This window comes from Chiloscyllium punctatum, chromosome 41 (genome assembly GCF_047496795.1).
Source record: "Chiloscyllium punctatum isolate Juve2018m chromosome 41, sChiPun1.3, whole genome shotgun sequence".
Taxonomy (NCBI): domain Eukaryota; kingdom Metazoa; phylum Chordata; class Chondrichthyes; order Orectolobiformes; family Hemiscylliidae; genus Chiloscyllium; species Chiloscyllium punctatum.
The window spans coordinates 54,459,963-54,477,252 of record NC_092779.1 but is presented as its reverse complement, the minus strand read 5'-3'; positions in this window follow the sequence as shown (position 1 = coordinate 54,477,252).

Below are 17,290 nucleotides of genomic sequence, written 5' to 3'. Positions count from 1 at the left end.
TGTTGTGAGCCATTAACTATTTTCTTTAACATCTGCCATTACTCCTCAGCCACCTTTGCTGCTACACTCCTTCTCCAGTCTACTCCAGCTGGCTCTGTTTTCTTTTCTTCATAACTTTCCTTAGTTACTTTACCAATGTTGTTTCCAAACCAAGTTTCTCACTCTAAATTAAATTCTAAGTTGTACCATGTTATGGTCATGTTTTTCTGGGGAATGTTTTACCCTGACATCATTTACTAAACCCGCCTCATTATACGCTAGCAAATACAAATAGCCTAATTCCTGATTGGATCAATAACATTGCTCTAAGAAGCTGTTAAATATAAACTGCATTAATTCTTTCTCAGGAGTGTCTCTGCCCATCTACTTTCCCAACCTACATGAAAGTTAAAGTTACCCACAATTATTATAGTGCTTTTTCACATTTCTTCATTATCTTCTGATTTAATCTGTCTCCTACTGTCTGTCTACCGTTAGACTACCCCTACCAGTGATTCTTCCTATTATGGATTCCACATCTTCTAATCCAAGATTATTTTTTGCCTCCACACTTCTCCATCATATCGTAACAAAAATAACCCACCACCCCTTCCTTCTTACCTGTCCTTTTGAAAAGTTACATACCCTAGAATATTTAGTTCTTTGCTTTGACCTTAAAGTAATCATGTCTCCATAACGACTAAGCAATAATTGGGAAAGGCATGAAGGTGGAGTTCAAGGTTTATCAGATTAGTCATTGAATTGTGGAGTGAACTTGATGGACAGAATGGTCTACTTCTGCTTCTTTCCCTTTTGATTGCATCATACCCATTAACCTCTATTTGTGCAATTTGTGCAGTTTCAAGTACGACATATGTTCAAGTAAAACGGCATTCATTTGGCCTTTTTACAAATTTGCTTTCTCCTTTGACCCTATTTACTGATGTTTTTCTATATTAGAGAATCCCTACAGTGCTGAAACAGGCCATTCAGCCCATCAAGTCTGCACCAACCTTCTGAAGAGGATTCCACCCAGCCCCCTAACCTAATCCACCTAGCCTGCACATCCTGGGCACGATGAGGTAACTTAGCTTGGCCAATCCACCTAACCTGCACATCTCTGGACTGCGGGAGGAAACCAGAGCACCCGGCAGAAACACACGCAGACATGACAAGAACGTGCAAATTACATATAGACAGTCACCTAAGGAATTGAACCCAGATCTCTGGCACTGTCAGGAAACAGTGATAACCACTGAGCTGCTTTGCCACTTATTTGTACACTTTGTCCCTTCCTGTACCATTCAGGGTATCATTATACAAATAGCTACGCGGAATGCTATCACATCCTTTTGCTTTGTAAGCCTATGTTTCCTCTCTGCCAAATCATTCCCATCCGCAATTAGTTTAAAGCCTTCTCTACAGCCCTAGTTATTTAATTTGACTGGAAACTGATCCCAGTATGTTTCAAATGAAGCCCATCACACTGGAACAGCTCTCTTCTACTCCAATACTGGTGCCAGTGTCCATGAACTAAAACCCATTCCACCAACACTAATCTTTGAGCCTCGCATTGAACTCCTTGACTTGTTTACCCTATGTCAGTTTGCCAGTGGTTAAGAATCTCTGGATTATTACTTTGGAGGTTCTGTTTTTTACCTTACTCCTAACTGTCCAATTCTTTCCCATTTGCAGCAGCAACAGGAGTGGTGAAAGTGAGAGCCAGGAGGCTGCTGGGAAGGTAAATTTCACATTTAAATACTTACCTTGTGGAATCATCAGCCTCTGTTTTGCAGCAGCAGCAGCGGGAGTGGTGAGAAGGAGGAACTGAGTGGGAGAAGTTGAATTGCACGCTGGGAAGGTGAGTGAACTGATATATTTGGAAAATGGCTATACGTGAGACACTACACGTGTGATGTTTCCCACCCGTCCTCCTCCTCCTCTAACCAAAAGAAAAAGACTTTGTGGTGTGTTGATAAGGTAAAGTTTTTCTTTTTTATCATGTGCTAGTCAGTAGTGTGATTGATAAAATTCTTTTTATTTCATTTATCCATTATTTGAAATTATAGTTGGAATAAATTAAGCTTAAGAGTAAAAATGGCAGGAGATCCCAGAACTGTGTTATACTCCTCTTGCTCAACGTGGGAGCTCAGGGACGTGGCTGATGTCCCTGGCTCCTTCACGTGCAGGAAGTGTGTCCAGCTGCAGCTCTTGGTAAAAACAATGACTGCAGATGCTGGAAACCAGATTCTGGATTAGTGGTGCTGGAAGAGCACAGCAGTTCAAGCAGCATCCAAGTAGCTTCGAAATCGATGTTTCAGGCAAAAAACCCTTCATCAGGAATAAAGGCAGTGAGCCTGAAGCGTGGAGAGATAAGCTAGAGGAGGGTGGAGGTGGGGAGAAAGTAGCATAGAGTACAATGGGTGAGTGGGGGAGGGGATGAAGGTGATAGGTCAAGGAGGAGAGGGTGGAGTGGATAGGTGGAAAAGAAGATAGGCAGGTAGGACAAATCCGGACAAGTTATGGGGACAGTTACTGAGCTGGAAGTTTAGAACTAGGGTGAGGTGGGGGAAGGGAAAATGAGGAAACTGTTGAAGTCCACATTGATGCCCTGGGGTTGAAGTGTTCTGAGGCGGAAGATGAGGCGTTCTTCCTCCAGGCGTCTGGTGGTGAGGGAGCGGCGGTGAAGGAGGCCCAGGACCTCCATGTCCTCGGCAGAGTGGGAGGGGGAGTTGAAATGTTGGGCCACAGGGCGGTGTGGTTGATTGGTGCAGGTGTCCCGGAGATGTTCCCTAAAGTGCTCTGCTAGGAGGCGCCCAGTCTCCCCAATGTAGAGGAGACCGCATCGGGAGCAACGGATACAATAAATGATATTAGTGGATGTGCAAATAAAACTTTGATGGATGTGGAAGGCTCCTTTAGGGCCTTGGATAGAGGTGAGGGAGGAGGTGTGGGCGCAGGTTTTACAGTTCCTGCAGTGGCAGGGGAATGTGCCAGGATGGGAGGGTGGGTTGTAGGGGGGTGTGGACCTGACCAGGTAGTCGCGGAGGGAACGGTCTTTGTGGAAGGTGGAAAGGGGTGGGGAGGGAAATATATCCCTGGTGGTGGGGTCTTTTTGGAGGTGGCGGAAATGTCGGCAGATGATTTAGTTTATGCAAAGGTTGGTAGGGTGGAAGGTGAGCACCAGGGGCGTTCTGTCCTTGTTACGGTTGGAGGGGTGGGGTCTGAGGGCGGAGGTGCGGGATGTAGACAACGCCACCCCTCCAACCGTAACAAGGACAGAACGCCCCTGGTGCTCACCTTCCACCCTACCAACCTTCGCATCAACCAAATCATCCGCCGACATTTCCGCCACCTCGAAACAGACTTCACCACCAGGGATATATTTCCCTCCCCACCCCTTTCTGCCTTCCGCAAAGACCGTTCCCTCCGCGACTACCTGGTCAGGTCCACGCCCCCAAACAACCCACCCTCCAATCCTGGCACTTTCCCCTGCCACCGCAGGAACTGTAAAACCTGCGCCCACACCTCCTCCCTCACCTCTATCCAAGGCCCTAAAGGAGCCTTCCACATCCATCAAAGTTTTACCTGCACATCCACTAATATCATTTATTGTATCCGTTGCTCCCAATGTGGTCTCTTCTACATTGGGGAGACTGGGCGCCTCCTAGCAGAGCGCTTTAGGGAACATTTCCAGGATACCCGCACCAATCAACCATACCGCCCTGTGGCCCAACATTTCAACTCCCCCTCCCACTCTGCTGAGGACATGGAGGTCCTGGGCCTCCTTCACCGCCGCTCCCTCACCACCAGACGCCTGGAGGAAGAACGCCTCATCTTCCGCCTCGGAACACTTCAACCCCAGGGCATCAATGTGGACTTCAACAGTTTCCTCATTTCCCCTTCCCCCACCTCACCCTAGTTCTAAACTTCCAGCTCAGTAACTGTCCCCATAATTTGTCCAGACTTGTCCTACCTGCCTATCTTCTTTTCCACCTATCCACTCCACCCTCTCCTCCTTGACCTATCACCTTCATCCCCTCCCCCACTCACCCATTGTACTCTATGCTACTTTCTCCCCACCCTCACCCTCCTCTAGCTTATCTCTCCACGCTTCAGGCTCACTGCCCTTATTCCTGATGAAGGGTTTTTTGCCCGAAACGTCGATTTCGAAGCTACTTGGATGCTGCCTGAACTGCAGTGCTCTTCCAGCATCACTAATCCAGCTGCAGCTCTTGTTAGACTGCATGATGGCTCTGGAGCTGCTGATGACTCACCTTGGAGCATCTGCGATGCTGAGGAGGTTGTAGATAGCACGTTTAGCGAATTGGTCACACCACAGATTAGGATTGCTGAGGGAGAAAGGGAATGGGTTACCAAAGGCAGAGAAAGAGTAGGAAGGCAGTGCAGGTGTCCCCTGCAGTCAACTCCTTCCAAAACAGCTATACCATTTTGGATACTGCTGGGGGACATGGCTCACCCAGGGTAGGTAGCAGCAGCCAGGTTTTGGCACCGTGGCTGGCTCTGCTGTACAAAAGGGCAGGAAAAAGAGTGGATGGGCTATAGTCATGGTTGTTTCAATTGTAATGGGATTAGATAGGCAGTTCTGTAGTCAAAAACGAGATTCACAAATGGTATGATGCCTCCCAGGTGCACGGGTCAGGAATGGCTACAGGACATTCTAAAAGGGAAGGGTGAACAGCCAGCTGTCATGGTGCATATAGGCACCAGTGATATAGGGAATAAATGGGATGAGGTCCTACAAGCAGAATTTAGGGAGTTAGGAGCCAAGTTAAAAATAGGACCTCAGAGGTAGTAATCTCAGGATTGCTACCAGTGCCACGTGCTCATCAGAGTAGAAATGAAAGAATAGGCAAGATGAATGAGTGGCTTGAGAGATAGTGCAGAGTTCAGATTTTTGGGACATTGGAACTGGTTCTTGGGGAGGTGGGACTGTTACAAATTGAATGATCTGCACATGTGCAGAACTGGAACCAATATCCTTGGGGGCACTTTTGCTAACGCTGTTGGGGAGGGTTTAAACTAATGTGGTGAGGGTTTGGGAATGAAATGAGTAAGTTAGTAGACAGTAAGGATGTAGTAAATAAAGCCTGTAAGGAACTAGATAATGAAGTCAGCATGGCTAAGGGGAAGAGTAGGCAGGGAGCAGATGATGAAAGCAAATGGATTGATGGTCTGAGATGCATTTGTTTTAATGTGAGAAGTGTAGTAGGTAAGACAGATGAACTTAGGGCTTGGATTAGTACCTGGGAGTATGATGTTACTGCCATTACTGAGACTTGGTTGAGGGAAGGGCAAGATTGGCAACTAAATATTCCAAGATAAAGATGCTTCAGATGGGATAGAGAGGGAGGTAAAAGGTGTAGAGGAGTTGCATTATTGATCAGAGAGGATATCATAACTGTGCTGAAGGAGGGTACTATGGAGAACTCAAGCAGTGAGGCAATATGGGCAGAGTTCAGAAATAGAAAGGATGCGGCAAGAAGGTTGGGGCTGTGCTACAGGCCTCCCAACAGCAAGCATGAGATAGAGGTACAAATATGTAAACAGATTATGGAAAGGTGTAGGAGCAACAGGGTGGTGGTGATGGGAAATTACAATTTTCCCAACATTGACTGGGATTCACTTAATGTTAGAGGTTTAGATGGAGTAGAATTTGTGGGAAGCATCCAGGAGGGTTTTATAGAGCAGTGTGTAAATAGTCAACTATGGAAGGGGCCAGTCTGGCCCTGGGGTTGGGGAATGAGCCCGGCCAGGTGGTTGAAGTTTCAGTAGGGGATTACTTTGGGAATAGTGATCACAATTCCATAAGTTTTAGAATACTCATGGACAAAGGCGAGAGTGGCCCTAAAGGAAGAGTGCTAATATTCGGTAGGAGTTGGGAAATGTGGATTGGGAGCAGCTGTTTGAGGGTAAATCCACATTTGATATGGGAGTCTTTTAAAGAGAGGTTGATTAGAGTGCAGGACAGACATGTCCCTATGAAAATGAGGGATAGAACTGGCTACATTAGGGAACCATGGATGACAGGTGAAATTGTGAGACTAGCTAAGAGAAAAAAGAAAGCTTACATAAGGTGTAGGCAACTGAAAACAGACTAAGATTTGGAAGAATATTAGAAACGTAGGACCAATCTGAAATGAGGAATTAAAAGGGCTAAAAGGGGTCATAAAACATCTTTAGCAAACAGGGTTAAGAAAAGTCCCAAAGCTTTTTATTCATATATAAGGAGCAAGAGGGTAACTAGAGAAAATGATGGCCCACTCAAGGACAAAGGAGGAAAGTTATGCTTGGAGTCAAAGAAAATGGGTGAGATTCTTAATGAGTACTTTGAATCGGTGTTCACTGAGGAGAAGGACATGATGGATGTTGAGGTTGGGGATAAATGTTTGATTACTCTAGGTCAAGTCAGCATAAGGAGGGACGGAGTGTTGGGTATTCTAAAAGTTATTAAGGTGGACAAGTCCCCAGGTCTGGATAGGATCGATCCCAGGTTACTGAGGGACTCAAGAAAGGAAATAGCTGGACCTTAACAGATATCTTCGCAGCATTGTTGAACATGGGTGAGGTCCTGGAGGACTGGAGAATTGCTAATGTTGTCCCCTTGTTTAAAAAGGATAGCAAGGATAATCCAGGTAATTATAAACCGGTAAGCCTGGTGTCAGTGGAAGGGAAGCTGCTGGAGAAGATACTGAGGGATAGGTTCCATTTACATTTGGAATAAAATGGACTTATCAGTGATAGGCAACATGGTTTTGTGCAGGGAAGGTCATGTCTTACCAACTTAATAGAATTCTTTGAGGAAGTGACAAAGTTGATTGATGAGGGAAAGGCTGTAGATGTCATATACATGGACTTCAGTAAGGAGTTTGATAAGGTCCCCCATGGTAGGCTGATGAAGAAAGTGAAGTTGCATGGGGTCCAGGGTGTACCAGCTAGATGGATAGAGAACTTGCTGGGCAGCAAGAGACAGAGAGTAATCTTGGAAGGGATTTTCTCAAAATGGAGACCTGTGACCAGTGGTGTTCCACAGGGATCTGTGCTGGGACGACTGTTGACTGTGATTTACATAAATGATCTGGAAAAAGGTATAGGTGGTTTGATTAGCAAGTTTGCAAATGAAACTAAGATTGATGGAGTAGCAGATAGTGAAGGGGACTATCAGAGGATGCAGCAGAATATAGATAGATTGGAGAGTTGGACAAAGAAATGGCAGATGGAATTCAATCCAGGCAAATGCAAGGTGATGCATTTTGGAAGATCTAATTCTATATGCTAAATGTAAAAGCCTTGGGGAAAATTGATATACAGAGAGATCTGGGTGTTCAGGTCCATTATACCCTGAAGGTGGCGACGCAGGTCAATAGAGTGGTCAAGAAGGCATATGGCATGCTTTACTTCATCGGACAGGATATTGAGTGCAAGGGTTGGCAGGTCATGTTACTGTTATATAGGATTTTGGTTCAGCCACATTTGGAATATTGCATACAGTTCTGGTTGCCACATTACCAGAAGGATGTGGATGCTTTGAAGAGGGTGCAGAGGGCGTTTGCCAGGATGTTGCCTGGTATGGAGGGTCCTAGCTATGGAGAGAGGTTGAGAAGATTAGGATTATTTTCATTAGGAAAATGGAGTTTGAGGGGGGACCTGATTGAGATCGACAAAATCATGAGAGGTATAGACAGGGTGAATAGCACAAAACCTTTTCCCAGAGTGGGGGATTCCATTATTAGGAGTCATGAGTTCAATGTGAGAGGGGAAAAGTTTAAGGGAAACATGCGTGGGATGTTCTTTACGCAGAGGGTGGTGGGTGCCTGGAACACATTGCCAGCGGAGATGCTGGAGGCAGGCGTGAAAGCATCATTTAAGATGTATCTAGATAGATACATGAATGGGCAGAGAGCAGAGGGGTACAGATCCTTGGAAAATAGGCGACAGGTTTTGATAGGGGATCTGGATCAGCGCGGGCATGGAGATCCGAAAGGCCTGTTCCTGTGCTGTAATTTTCTTTGTTCTTTGTTCTTAACAATATTGTTGATACCAACATGGATGATGACAACTGGATCCCTTCCCTTCCATTCCAGCTTCCTCTTCAGGCCCATGGAGAAATCCTTTAATCCTGGTACTGGGTGCCAACACAAGCTTCAGGACTCTCACTTATAGCTGCAGGGAACAATTTGTAGCCCTCACCCCTTCCTTGCACAAACCTCATAAATGTTGGACAGTCACAGGAGCTGAGGCTTCTCAAATGCAATCTACTGAATTGCGATTACCTGCCTCACCTGCAGTCACACCCATCTGTCCCTAATTTTAAATTAGCTTGTCTAATGAATGTGACTGCCCTGTGAAGGACAGTGTTCAGGCCACTTTCCTCCCCTTCCCTGAGGTGGTGCAACATCTGCCAATCAAACTCCAGATCTTCAACTTGGATCCGAGGTTCCTCCTGCTGCAAGCATTTACTATGAATGGGTTCACACTTGGTCAGCTTGATGTCCAGCAGCTTCCACAGGCTACAGCAGCAACACACTGCCCATCCAATCACCACTATCATACTTATTTCATTTGTAAGTTAGCTACACTGGATTCCTTTACAGTCACAAATGCCCCTCTCTGCCTAACCTTTGGTCCTCTACCTACTTCTCCTCCTTCTTCATCCTCAACCTCACAGCCTCCTTCTTCACCATGACTCCTTTTCCTCCTCTTCATTCTCCTCCTCCATTCACTTTCCTCACCTTTCACTCCTCACTCTCCTTCTCTTCCCTCCTTCTCACCTCTCTTCATTTGCCTCCTGCCGCAACTTTCCCTGTCCTTCTCCCCTGCCCTCCCCTCTCCCTTCCCATTCTCTCTGCCCCTGCCCATTCTTTTCCTTCTCTCTATTCCTTTTCCCTCTTCCTCCCCTCACCCATTCCCCATTCCCCCCCACCCCCCACTCGAAGAGTGGTAAACCTGTGGAATTGTTTGCCACAAGAAAGAAGGTAAAAGCAAAACATTGAATACTTTCAAGAAGGAATTAGATCTAATTCTTAAGGCTAAAGGGGTCAAAACATATTGGAAGGAAACAAGAACAGGATACTAAGTTGGCTAATCAGTCAATACATATTGAATAGCAGAGTAGGCTTGATGGGCTAAATGGCCTACTCCAGCTCCTGGTTTCCATATTACATTGTACTGAAATGATACTTTCTATGAAAGTAAATAACCAGTATCAATCTTACACTTAACCAGCTATTTTTAAGAAAACGAAAGTAAATACTGGAAACTTAAAGACCTTACTCTTTCTTTGAAGTCGAGAAAGATTGTGATGGCTTTGAGAAATGTATTTTGTCTTTTTCTTTGAAGACATATGAGCCAGAGGTACAAAGATGTCTCTTCCAAGCCAGTGAAGGAAACAGCTTGTGAGGCCTTGGGTGTTTTTTAAGTTATAACAATAAAAACAGCATGAATGGGTGGAGCCAGGTTCTCACAGAACCAGGGTTTTAGTTTAGGTTACAGCTATTGAGGTTTTGAAGTCGCTGTGGATGCTGTTATACATCTCTCTCACCCACAGCAAAAACCTGGAGCTCCCTTTCTTTGCCAGAATCTTCTCTTTGTGTACTTTTCTTCTGGACTGGAGAAACATTGCATTTGAGACTCCCTTTGCACTGAATTTGCCTTTGCCAAGGGTGTGTTTATGTGATGTTGCTATATTGGAACAACTGGTGTTTAGTAATTAAATAATCTATTATCCTGTTAAGTTTTCCAATGTAGTTAATTATATACAAATTCTTCTTTCTTTGGTTTGTATTTTAACCGTATATAAGAATAAAGATTTTGCTTAAAACCAAGCAATATGCCAATCGAATTATATCTGGAGCACAGCACCTTACACTTGCCTTTAAATAAGAAAAAAAATAGGCTCTAGGCTATTGCCTTGACATATTTGAAGGAGGCATCTGATTCATAACAATATTGACCAATCCTCCTCACCAGTCAGCTGCTTTCCCTGATTTACATCACGCTATGGTTTGTGATGTTACTTTGCCACTGGTCTCACTCTGGGTCATCCCCTTGATCTTCGCCTTTTCTCGTCTCTCACTTACCTCACATTTTTTACCATTTCCTTCTTGCAGTAAGCCTTAAAGCACTAGTGCACACCCTTTGCACTGAATTCCCACTTGAACCAAATTTCCAATTCACACACTTGACCTTTGTGTCAATCAGCTGAAATCTCCTTCACAGTGACAATGTGGTGCATAAATCCCTTTCTTACATAACCATTTTAGTGATGTCATTTATAAAAAAAACAAAGGCTCCAGGAAGACCTCTTTTGTTATTCTTTGAAATAGTGTAGAACTTTGAAATGCAAAAGCAGTCTGATTTTATTGTCTCATTGGAAAGTTAGCACCAACAAAAATGCATCATTGCCTCAGTGCTACAATGAAGAGTCAGTCCAGATGATGCAGTTAGTGTCTGAAGTAGGAGTTCAAACTCGTCACTTCCTCACTCAGAAGTGAGAGAGTTACTCACTGAGCCATGGCAGAGACTCTTTGGATATCAACTGGCAATCTTCTCAGTAGATTTTAGGTATTAAATAAACTGCCAAAATACTGCTTTGGCAAGATGGACTTTCATTGATGGAAGTGGTACATTCTACTTGAAAAATATTAGACGAGCACAATGGACTATACAGTCACCTATTTTGCAGTCAGATTCTATGCAGGTTGAGATTTCTTTCATTGGAATGCCTGGGTGTGTTTTGAAGTACAATTGGAGTCAAGCCTCACTAGCGATAAGGGACTTGGCTTGATTTATGTTGGCATGTGAAAAAAGAAAACTTTGGAGATGGGTCAGCAATTTTATAGACCTTCACCTGAATTATTTCTGTTGTAATTTCAATAGTAACTGATTAGGTTCAGTCTTTATGCCAACATTTTATCTGGCAATCATTCTTGCTTCTAACAGTTGCTGAGAAATTAATAAGGGAGTTCACACCTACATCTCTATTGAGAACAAACTAAATTAATTTGGTCTCCTCAGTTTTTCTTTTACACCACAATAATAAGGTTGTTGTGGTTCTGTTCGCCGAGCTGGGAATTTGTGTTGTAGAAATTTTGTCCCCTGTCTAGGTGACATCCTCAGTGCTTGGGAGCCTCCTGTGAAGCGATTCTGTGATGTTTCCTCCGGCATTTATAGTGGTTTGTCTCTGCCGCTTCCGGTTGTCAGTTCCAGCTGTCCGCTGTAGTGGCCGGTATATTGGGTCCAGGTCGATGTGCCTATTGATTGAATCTGTGGATAAGTGCCATGCCTCTAGGAATTCCCTGGCTGTTCTCTGTTTGGCTTGTCCTATAATAGTAGTGTTGTCCCAGTCGAACTCATGTTGCTTGTCATCTGCGTGTGTGGCTACTAAGGATAGCTGGTTGTGTCGTTTCGTGGCTAGTTGGTGTTCATGGATGCGGATTGTTAGCTGTCTTCCTGTTTGTCCTATGTCGTGTTTTGTGCAGTCCTTGCATGGGATTTTGTACACTACATTGGTTTTGTTCATGCTGGGTATTGGGTCCTTCGTCCTAGTGAGTTGTTGTCTGAGAGTGGCTGTTGGTTTGTGTGCTGTTATGAGTCCTAGTGGTCACAGTAGTCTGGCTGTCAGGTCAGAAGTGCTCCTGATGTATGGTAGTGTGGCTAGTCCTTTGGGTTGCGGCATGTCCTCGTTCCGTTGTCTGATCAGAAACACCTGATCAGTGGATCCAGACACTCTATACAGTCAACACAGGAATTCTTGGACATCATCAGAAATATACACATAGACAAGGAAGAAACTATGGTCTCATTCGATGTAACGGCACTGTTCACCTATATCGACAAAACCCTAACCAGAGAAACAATAGCCAACCTGCTGGACATACAGAACAGACAACAGGACGGTGAACCTATCAACAAAGACGGCATACTCAAACTACTGGAGAGAAGAAAGATTTAAAGGAGATCTGAGGGGCAACTTTTTCACACAGGAAGTGGTGCATGTATGGAATTAACTGCCAGAGGAAATGGAGGAAGCTGGTATGATTGCAACATTTAAAAGGCATCTGGATAGGTATATGAATAGAAAGGGTTTGGAGGGACATGGGCAAAATGCTGGCAAATGGAACTAGATTAATTTAGGATATTTGGTTGGCATGGACGAGTTGGATTGAAGAGTCTGTTTCTGTGCTGTACAGCTCTAATACCTTATGACTCTAAGCACAATATGTCCTTAAAAATCCTTTAGCTCTTCAAAACGTTTCAGGTGGGTTAAGAAGAGTACATGATGCAGATCATTTTGTCTTTTCCTGTCTATCTGTTCATTTTTTAGCACAGAATTTAAATTGGCACCAGTGCTGTAATAAGGGAGTCTCACAATATCAGAGATGTTGCCTTTATTGAGCTCTGAATATTTATACTGAATAGGAGTACTTTGCAAATACGGGTGGAGTACCCAGCCCTGTTAATAAAAGTTTGGTCGAGCTGGCAGTTCCACAGGTTTAGATTGGACGATTCCCTTTCTCTGAGAAGGTACTCCAAAGATTAGCCTTGAGGAAGACAATGGGAACCAACTCTTCTCCAGTAACTGGCTGAAGAATCTCATGAAAAATGAGTTAGCACTTGCCTAAGAATGGAACACCGTGCTTAACTACATATGCTTACATATTTCAGGAGCGCTGGCTTTAGTCATCCAGGAAACCCATGTCATGAAAATACCTAAAAAGCCCTTGTGAATGATTTGTCCCTTTTCATGGTCTGCTAAAAAGCATCTGTTCTAGGTATCAGTCTTTGGTATAGAAGTCATGGTCAGCATGCTGTACATCTCGGTGACTCTATGACTAAATTGATCTTTTTTCTGAGTGACAGGCAGTGATTAGTGGAGTATACAAGGATCAGTGTTTGGGCCCCAGCTGTTCACAATATATAAATGACATGGATGAGGGAACCAAATGTAGCATTATCAAGTTTGCTGATGGTATAAAATTGGTTAGGATTATGTGTTGAGGAGGATGCAAGTAGATTTCGGAGTTATTAAGACAAGTGAGTGTGCAAATGAAAAATTATTGACTTGGATGTGAAAAACAGAAGGGAAGAGTGTTATTTAAATGATGATATATTGGGAATATTGGATATATAAAGAGATCTGGGAATCCTTGTACACATGTTAGTGAAAGTAGACCACGAAGTATGGTAAGCAATTCGAAAGACAAATGGTATAATGGGGCCTTCATTGCAAGGAGCTTTGAGTTCAGAAGTAGGAATGTCCTACTGCAGTTACACAGGACCTTGGTGAGAGCATGTCTGAAGGATTGCATGCAGTTTGTTTTCCCTATCAAAGAAAGGATACACTTGCCATAGAGGGAGTGCAGCACAGCTTCACTAAGTTGATTCCAAGAATGGCATGACTTTTGTATGAGGAGAGATTGGTTCAACTGGGCCTGTATTCACTGGAGTTTAGGATGAGAGGGGATCTGACTGAAAAATATAAAATTCTAACAGGGTTGAACAGACTACATACAGGGAGGATATTTCCTCTGGCTGAGGAGTCTAGAACCAGGAGACACACTCATGATGCAGGATAGATTGCATAGGACTGAGATGAGTAAATATTCCTTCACTCACAGAGTAGTGAATCAATGACATTCTCTATCACAGAAGGCTGTGGAGGTCAAGTCACTGAATGCATTCAAGAAAGGGATAGATACTTATTTAGATTTTAGAGATGTTAAGGGGAAGGGGGAGAAAGTAGGAGTATGGCATTGAGGTAGACGATCAGCCATGATTGAGCAGGCTTGAATGGCCAAGTAACTTACTTCTTTTCTGAGTTGCTATTTTCCTATGTTTCTATTAAAAGCTGGAACCTGCTCCCTCAAAAGCTAAATGAGTTCGATTGACTGACAATTTTAAAACAATGAGAAATTTTTGTCATAAGTGGTATCTTTGCGGGTGGTAGTGTGGCTCAGTGGTTAGCAATTAACACCGCTACTTCACAGAGCCAGGGACTCAGATTCTCACTCTTATCCTCAATATTTCCTGAAAGGTTGGCAGTGACTTTGTAAAGCTCTATGCTACCATTCTTTAATCACAAGCCCAGATGTTATCTATGGGCTACTCAGTTATCAAAAGAATCACAACCAAAATCCAATCCTTGCATAAACTTTCCAGCAAGGATCCAGTTGAGAAAGTCATCTGGATTTTCGCTCGTTCAAAAGGCACAAGATTTGTGGCCCTTTACCACAGTTCAAGCTTTAAACTGACCAAATATCGAGAGATTTTGGTTTTCCATATTTACCTAATGAGGCAGGAACCTTGTTTTTATGGTTTATGGCAGATGTGAAAGGAATTTCTTTTCTCAAAGGTTTATTTGGAATCCTCTTCCACAGGAAGCAGTAGAGGCTAAGTTACTAAATCAATGCAAGGAGGAGTTGAGCAGATTTTTCACAAGAGAATCAAGGATTTCAGCCAGTGCTGCTTAGACCACAATTGGATAACCCATGAACGTATTGAATAGTGAAGTCAACTAAAGGGTCGAATGGCCCACTCCTGCTTCTACTTCCTATGATCCTATGCCGAAGAGATTCTGAACACTCTTGAATGGATATGTATCATTCTGAGCTCATCCAGATTGCAACCTTCCAAAACCTTTTTTTCCTGCAACTCTGACCTCTTGTGCAGTCCCCATTTCTGCAATCTTTCCATTCTTACTTTCAACATTCTATGCTCAAAGCTCTGCAATTGCGATCTCAACCCCACCTCTTCTCTCAAAAAAAAACAAGAATACATCTCTTCCTCTTCTTGTAAATAAAAACAATTTTAGATCCCCATCCCAATATCTCCTTTGGTTTAATGTCAATTTTGATTTAAACTTCTTTAAAGTGCTTTTACATATATTGATATATTAAAGAGGTGCTTATATAAGTGAAAATTGTTATTGAAAGTCTTTTCTTACACCAAACTTCACAGATAATGGCGCATAATTATATCAGTTAAAGCTTTTAGTATACCTATTTTAAAGTTAACAATCATGGAACCATGTCTTCGGTTCATACAGCTTAAGGATTTTAATTCAGCTTTCCTACTATTGAACTTGAAATATTAGAATACTGCAATGCTTCAAAAATTTCAATACATTAATATGCAAGGCATGCACAATTGCAGACATGGAAAATTAGAAAATGTTGGATTCAGCATATGTTATTCTTACCATAAAATTGTTATGGGGCAGTCGGCTATTTGGGCTAACTCAGTGCCAATCTCTTACCATTTCCTTGTATCCTTGCATATTATTTAAATAAAATCAGTCATCCAATACCATCTGTAATGCCTCAATTAAACCTGCCTCCACCACACCTCTGCTGAGTTTGTTTAACTCAAAACATCTCGCAAGTAACTTAATTCTTGCTCTGTTAAGATATAACCTATTCGATTACAGGTGCCATCGCCCTTAAAGCCAGTTTCTTGACTGTTCTAGGAACCTAAAGACCTCCTTCTTGCATAATGTTTCCATCTATGCATTCCACCTAGCATTCTGGAGTCAAGTTGATGTCCACAGAAACACCTGTACGTTCCTAAAGAATTGCTTATTGGTACGACCTTTCTGCACAGCAGGGTCACCTATGGTGCCACAGGCTGTCGCTTACTGAACTCCTCCTCACCAATATCCAGAATGGAAAACCAGTTACTGAGTAGAACCTCTGGGGACTCCAGCACTACCTGCTCATTTCACTTATCCTGCTGGCGGTCACCCATTCTTCACGCTTGCCCCCAATATGCAGTGGCCATCCGTCTGAATGTGCTAGCTACACAGTTCTCTATCTCTCAGATGCAACTTAGTGGCTCCAGCCATTGGGAGTTCCAAAACCTGCAACTCAATTTATGAAGCCAGTGATACTTCCTACACACTAACAGGTCATAATAAGCATCCATGCCATTCTACTTGACTCAGCTGAGCTGCCCCACCATATCTAAGAAGGTAGTAAGTTAGTTACTTTAACCCCTCACCTAAAACCAGTGGAAAATAGAATATTTTTACACTCACAGATTGGATCCTTCCCTTCCCTGTGCTAGTTTAGAAATAGTCTTTTTTCCCCCCAACTTACTGTCATTGAAACAATCCCGAACAGCAGTCACTCAACAAGCAAATTACAACTATCCTGTGATGTCATTTACCAACATTTTCTTTTCTTATGGTTTTCTTTGATGTAGTCCCAGCACCTCACAGTGCATAAGGGAATATCTCCAAGTCCTCCTCTTTCCCCACTGGGAAGTCAGGGAAAAGAAATGAAAACGTATGATGAGATCAGATTTAGGAGTGGAAAAGACAAAAATTGGAGACTAAGTCCATAATATTTTTCAGTTCACCTCAAGAGCAGATGATAATACAGCCAATGTTCTAGAAAGAAAATAAAAAGGGTAGAGGTAGGACTAGAAAAGAACATTCCACAGTGTTTTGCATAACAGTTTCACATTGGTACCATGGCACCATTCTTTATTTAGAAAGCAGTGGAGTTGAAGTTGCTGAGAGTGAGAACAAGTTCAACCAAAGGCACGTGGTGATGGATGAGTAGGGCCTCTTTACAATGAAGTAGAACAGAGAAACTGGCTGGTAGGGTGTTGAGGTGGACGGATTAGATGTGCATAGTAAACAGCAAGTAGTTGGGCCAGAAAACAGTTGAAATTATGTATGGCAACAGAAAAGTCTCAAAGTTGCTACACAACAGGAGACAAAAAAAAAACAAAGATAGAAGAAACAAGTTCACGGGAACTGACACAAAGTACTAATTTAATGACAGCGTGTGCAGAATGTAATTTTAAAAGACAACGGCATACATGTTTAAAATCTAATGAAAACAGAAACTATACATCAATTCCATCTTCCGTAGACCATACACCATGATATAGAAGCAGTTGGCCCAGAGACTGTACCACTATTCAATCATAGCTGACATGATTCTCAACCTCATTCTGTCTTCTCCCAGTAACCCTCGATTCCCCTAATCAAGAAACTATCTTGGCCTTAAAGACACTCAATGACTTGGCCTCCACAGCCTTTTGAGACAATAATTTCCACAGATTCACTACCCTGGAGCTGAAGATTTCTCAGTTCTAAAGGGTCACCCCTTCACTCAGAGGCTGTGCCCTCAGGTCCTAGTATCTCCTACTAGTGGAAATATCTTTACATCCACTATTATACAAGTTTCAAATCAGATCTCCCCCTCATCCTTCTGGTGTATAGACCCAGCCCCTCAACTGTTCTTCATCACAACCCCTTCAGCTGCAGGATCAGTCTTGTTGC